Source organism: Haliaeetus leucocephalus, unplaced genomic scaffold, assembly GCF_000737465.1.
Source record: "Haliaeetus leucocephalus isolate CR32 unplaced genomic scaffold, Haliaeetus_leucocephalus-4.0 Scaffold830, whole genome shotgun sequence".
In the NCBI taxonomy this organism is placed as follows: Eukaryota; Metazoa; Chordata; class Aves; order Accipitriformes; family Accipitridae; genus Haliaeetus; species Haliaeetus leucocephalus.
The window spans coordinates 936,525-942,985 of NW_010973266.1; positions in this window are offsets into that span (position 1 = coordinate 936,525).

Below are 6,461 nucleotides of genomic sequence, written 5' to 3' on the forward strand. Positions count from 1 at the left end.
GGTAAGCTTTGATCTGCATTTCTAATGTCAAACCTCGTTCTATGAGCATCTTTAAGAAGTAAGAGAGTGATATTTCTGAGTCCTAACGTTAGAGTATCCATCTGAATATCTAAAATTAATTAAGTCCTACTTACAGTCAATGAGTCCTGTTTCCTGCACCTGTCCAGGCTGCAAAGCCAACTGATGATTCTGTAAGGAATGAATAATAGTAATGATCAGATTTTTGTCACCGGGCCATCAGAAATTGCTGTAGGAAAGAAATAACACATAGAAAAGAGACAAGCATATGCAAGAAACAGCGATGCATGCTCATAAATTAAACTTGAAGAAATCAAATCTTGCAAAAAAGTAACAAGATTGGCCCAAATAAAAGACTCGGGCTCTTTTGCACCAAGTACTGGTTTTATTTCACCTGTAAGAGGATCTCATTTCCTCTGTCCTCTACCCCTGTATCATAGGACCATAGAATAGTTTGGGTTGGAAAGGACCTTAAAGGTCATCTCGTTCCACCCCCCCCGCCATGGGCAGGGACACTTTCCACTAGACCAGGTTGCTCAAAGCCCCATCCAACCTGGCCTTGAACACTTCCAATGATGGAGCATCCACAACCTCTCTGGGCAACCTGCTCCACTGCCTCACCACCCTGTAACGCAAATGCCTTTTAAAACCTAACATTAAAAATTATACAAAAGGAAACTTCTCTGCTCGTTTAGTTTCTCCCGAATCCTGATGGATTGAAGAGACATTCTTTTACTCCTCTCTGCTTCATTACTTACAAGGTGTATGTCCCATTCACAGTCTTTCTGCCTGATTCCATGAGGTCAGCCGACACTAGGGCTGCCAGAAGAAATGCACAAAATCAGGCTCCTCACCAGCAGCTTTCAGGACTGGTGACATTTGTGGCTACCGTTTTGTTGGGGGCTTCAGGGGTGGTGGGGAGCAGCGCTCAGGTGTGGAGGCAGGCTCTGGCTCAGGTCATGCCATCCCAGAGGCAGCTCAGGGGGCTCTGAACCTGTGGTGCCAGCAGGCTTGGGGTCCCCAGCAGCGCCCAATGGCTTGCGCCCAACAGTTTGATCAATCTTACCCACTTCTAAGCTAATATATGCCAATTTAAGGTTGTCTACATAAGACTTTCCCCATTTAAATCACTTTAGAAATACATTTGCTTAAACTGGTATGATTATTGTGTGTAGCCCTAACCCCTAATTCCTTTCCTTCTTTAGACTGTGTATTAAATCAGATCATTAAATTCACTGTGTCAACATTGTTTTGGTTTTTAAATCTCAGATATAAAGAAGTCAAACCAATAGACTGTATATCTATTAGATCTCCTCATGTCAACAGCGTGGCTAAGTATGAACAGCTCAGAAATTAGTATCTCAGAATAGTTTGGTAGTTAATGATGAATGCCATTCCAAGAAATGCACAGCATAAAAATATACATACTGGTTTGATTTCCAGAGGCAGCCAGGAAGGTTAATAAGTAAGCCATTGTTGGCAGTGAAAAAAACAGAGGAAAACAGGTTGTTCTCAGATTTCAGCAGGCAAGACAGCAGTACCTTGCTGCTAGAGAGGACTAGGAGGCATGTAATGAAAGCAGTGAGCTTCATCTCTTGTGTTGTGCAGAGTGATGTCACCATCTGAAGGGATGTAGGCACATTCTCCCAAATCAGTCCTGAGACTGCCCTCTGGTTGCACCTATCTTACACTGTATCCATTATAAAGTTGGTATAGATTACTTTGATTTAGATCAATAAGAAACCAAAGAAACTTCAATCAATATTATCCATTTTTAAACTAACTTAAGTTTATAATCAGTTTGAGATGACAAACAGTTTTTTGTGTAATGCCTAAAATAATTGTTCCTTGTAACTGTTGCAAGGTGCCACATCACTCCAAAAACACATGCTTAAAACTAAACACAAAGTTGAAGTTGTCTGACTGGCAAGCGTGACTTCATAATGATCTAAAAATATTGCCTTCTTTAGTCAATGGTGGAGATGGGTCACTGTCTCTGATTTAAAAGGAACTAATCAATACATGATTGTTCTGTTGACATGCAAGTAAACAAAATTAAAGTGAGTTCTAAACTGAAAGAGAATCGCAGCTTAACAAATCGATAAGCTTTTAAAGATTTCATCCAATACAATTTACAATTTTCCGTGATCACAGCAGAGTGCTTTTCTGGCAATAACCAAAAATCTTTTACCATAAAGATTTATATGAAAATAAATGCATTCACCTAATTACAAATGAAAGATCCCAGAAGTAAGCTGTCACAGCTGTGTTGTGATATCTACTAGTACAGAAGATTAACCTGACCCTGTTTTATACCTGCCTTAAAGCAGAAAAGGCTTGTGGTAAATTGATTTCCTGAAGGGAAGATGTGGCAGTACATCCGTAACAGAAGATCAGTCAACAGAAAACAGGACAAAGAGAAAGTGAGTGTCAGAGATGTGTTGTGTGGTGGGGACATTTCAGTGCTGGGTGGCAGTAGAAGCACAAGGCTGTTTGCAGAGGCTACCTGGCGGAGTCCTGGCAAGCAGCACTGGCACCTGACATCTGCACAACACACACTGCACCTTTGGCTGCCTCCCTTGGAAGGACTTTGAAATTATTCTAATCTTCCTTCTTGAGGGCTAGCACTGAAGAAAGGGGCTATTGCTTCTTTTTGTCAAGGTCTGAAGCTTTTCTGAGCTTGTTCTCATCCCCCTTGACTTGACTGGGTGACCAGTCTCTCTTGCCTCGTCTCTTCCCCCAGGCCAGGCGAGCAGGGTAGGGTGGTGACAGGAAGCAACATGCCCCATCGACAGTCCAGCGATCATCAGGCAAAGGCATGTCCATAAACCCGGTCAAACGATCCAAATACTCCAGCAGCAGGGCTGGGAGCAGGCACAGCACCTGCGGCACTGCTCTGAATGGGAGCAAAGGCCCAGGGATGGGCTTCACCGGGGCTCCAGGGCCACTGGCAGAGGGTGGGTGGGAGGGGGCCCAGGGGCGGTTGCTCAGGGCTGGGGGGCCACCGGTGCACCCAAGGCTCTGGCAGGGTCTCTGGAGAGTTTATTCCAGCTCTTCAGCACAGGTATTGCATTTTAGGCACTTACATGTATTTATTATAACTACCCATGTAATTATACCTGCTACACCTGTAATTACACCTAATTTTTTTCCCATTAACTTTAGATGACCAAAGTCAAAGCAGACTCTGACCCATGGTTTGCAATATTAATTATTTTTCATAGTCACAGAAGTGTTGACAGGAAAAATTCCTGAAAATTTAATTTTAACACTTCAGTCTTTACTACCCAAATGATACCTTTCCCAGCAATTTATGACATTTTTTCTCTTCGTGTAATTAAATTTTTTTAATTCAAGTCCCTCGTCTGTGATGTTTAGGATAACGATTACTGCAAAATCATAAATGTGCACTCAGAGGTTAAACATAGAGCCTTTTCCCTGGTGTTTTGTTGTTATAACTTTGCAACATTATAACAGTGCTGCTCCTTTTGTTTCAAAATAAAATCAATTCCCCCTCCTATAAGGTGGAGAAAGTGATTTTCTTTTGGAACCAACCGAGTTTGACTGACACCCTCACTGGAGTGTACTCGTGAGCACCCAGCTGTGCCCCCCCAGCCTGCCCAGTGTGCATGGACCCAGGCCTGTGTCTGGTGGTCTGGCCAGGACTCCTTGCAGCGATGCTGAGGATGAGGGAGTACTGTCAAGTATTGGTAGAAATATTAAGCACTGTTTTATTACGAATGAACAAAGTTCCTAATTCAGAAGAGTTGGCCCACAGGCCGCACATTCTTATTGCAGAATGTTGCTGGAAATCCCTTAAGAGAATCTCTGTGCATTAATGGTAGCAGGTAGAGCATTGCTCCAAGTTCCCTCTTATACCTCTCCCTTTTGCTTCACCCAGCACACTGGGGCAGCTGAAGCATCTAATGACCTGTAGGCAATTTCAATACACTGGACACCAGCTACGTATTTCCACCACGCCAGAAAAACAGTGGGCTTGAAACTACAATGCCTTGTCTTACCTTCCCATACAGTTGCCCAATTATAAAGTGCATCCTGCAGAGGGGAAAGGTGGGATCAGCTCCTCTCTTCTTCCCAGGAGAACAACAGGGGAGCAACTTCATCAGGAAGCCCTAACAGAGCTCTGTGTTTTCCCAAATGCCTCCTAGAGAAGAGCCTGTTGCTGTCAAAAAGCCAGTAACAGAGGAGGCCAGTTTGGAGACAATGTGATATCTGTCCTGCCAAAACAAGCAACAGCCTGTTGCAAAGACACTGCTTCACGTAGTGTATGCTCAGGGTTTGCGCAGCACCACATGACAAATACTTATCAGGGTTTTTTCTGCTAGTAGGAGATACTGCCAGAGCACGTTTCCGCCTGTGACGAGTATGGTGGGGTTACTGGTGGTTCCTAGAGTGGAGGAAAGCGCTCTTAAGGTCTGTTGATTGGGGGATATCCAGTGGCTGTCAATCTTTTTTTTTTGGTGGGAGAAGACTGAAAAGGTGATTGTGTCAGCTGGATTGCAGTTGCTTTGGTGACCCCCTCCTTCCTCCTGAGCCAGCCAGCCCATATTCCTGTCAATACAGCATTGAGCTTTCTGTTCCATAAACACAGCCGCAGTCTCTGAGCATGCAAGTGTAGTGTTCACATGGAGAAGACTAGCACATTCCTGGAACGATGAACTTGCTTTTCTTTTCTGTGTTCAGGGCTGCCTGGATTTCCTTTACTGAGCGGGGTGCCAAGGGAAGATTCCTGGGCAGCAGAGAGCAGCAGAGAGCTACAAGATGAGCGCCAAACCCAAGGCAGCCTCCAGCTTTCAGAGCCGTGTCTGTGCCCGTCTATCGAGCCTAGCACGTGAGGACATAATAAATAAACGCATAAACATAAGGAACTTGCTTCTTGAACAGTTGTTCAATTAAAAAATATATTTTGTTCTGCCAAGGGCAATTTTTCCCTAAGTTCCTTAGTAGAACAAAATTGATTTTTAATCATGCAAATTTCTCAACAGATTTTCTGTGCTCAGGCATAACAAAGGATAATTTAGGCATTGGCGTGCTTGGAAAGGCTGATTGCTGAAGGGGCTGTATATACACCACCTCTCACTGCTGCCTGCCTGGGAGGAGCGTGGCACTACAGCAGCCCTCCAGCTGTGCCCAGGACAAGCCTCTGCACCCCTACCTGTGTGCACAGTGCACGGCTCATGGACCAGTCTGGAGAGCTGCCCTGGGGTTATGCAAAGAAAGAAGTACAGATAAGGTCCTATTTAAAGTTCTCCCTTAGTCCCAGGAGGCCTAAGGCTGAGGTGTGGAAAAATGTGCTAAGGATGGACTAAAAGCTGGACAACTAACCCTGAAAATGTCTTCATGGGCCAAACTGTTACTCCACTTTGTCCGATAATCCATTGGCTGTACTGAGTATAATGCACATATTAATAATATCCTGACCTTGTCTTTCTGGGAAGGTTTTAGGTTAATACTCTTTGCTATTATAGTAACTCACTGAAAAGAGTTCTCTCTATCTCACCAGAAGATATATTTTACTTGGGCTTCGTCATTGTCTACTGCAGAAAGGCAGAAATGAAAACCATTTCAGCCTAGATAAAATGCCTGCATGCTCTAATTAAGTAAATAACACTTTACCCATCCTCTGGCTAAATAAAATAAAATCTTATGTATTTGCCTTTATAAATTCCCAACAGTAAATCAGCATCTGCTTTCAAATGGCAACACTAGTCTTCACTAAGCGGTTTCCTATTTGGAGTGCCCCCGCTGTCTGCTCGGATGGCATTACAACCTTAGCCAACATTGGAAAAGAGAAGGAATTAATTATTATCTATTTCGAGGCCCTGTGCCACTAGTTTGAGAGCTATCAGAGACTGGTTTAGAGGCCAGCACTTGCGCTTTGGCAACCAGATACGGTTTCCTTTGAAATCCAGGCAGAGCTTTGTGTTTGCCCTGTGTAACTGTGTAAAAAGCACCGCATTCGGTTACCACACGCGAGCGGGAACCATGTTGCGGGACACGGGTGGGCGTGCGGTGTACGGGTCGCGTACAGCGCTGCGCGGGTATGGAGTGGGAAAATGAGAAATTCTCTGAGGAATTTACCCTGTTCTTCAGCTCGGGCTCTCCGGCTGCGGTCGGAGGCCAGCACGGGACCTCTCCCGTTGCTCCTGGAGGCTTGGCGGATCCTCCGATCCGCAGATAACCTTCCCCACCGGCCCCGACGCCATGGCGGCGGCAGCGCCTGAGGGAGCCCGCCGGGGCCTGAGGGAGCGCGCGACCCGCCTGACTCCGCCCCCCCGCCTCCCGCCCCGCGGCGGCGGCCAATGCGAACGGGGCGGCCACTGACGTCACGGCGGCGGCGCCCCCAGGAGCGGAGGCGGGCGGCGGCGGCCGTCAGTGCGCGTTGGGCGTCCCGCCGACCCCGCCGGTCCGTCGGCCCGGCG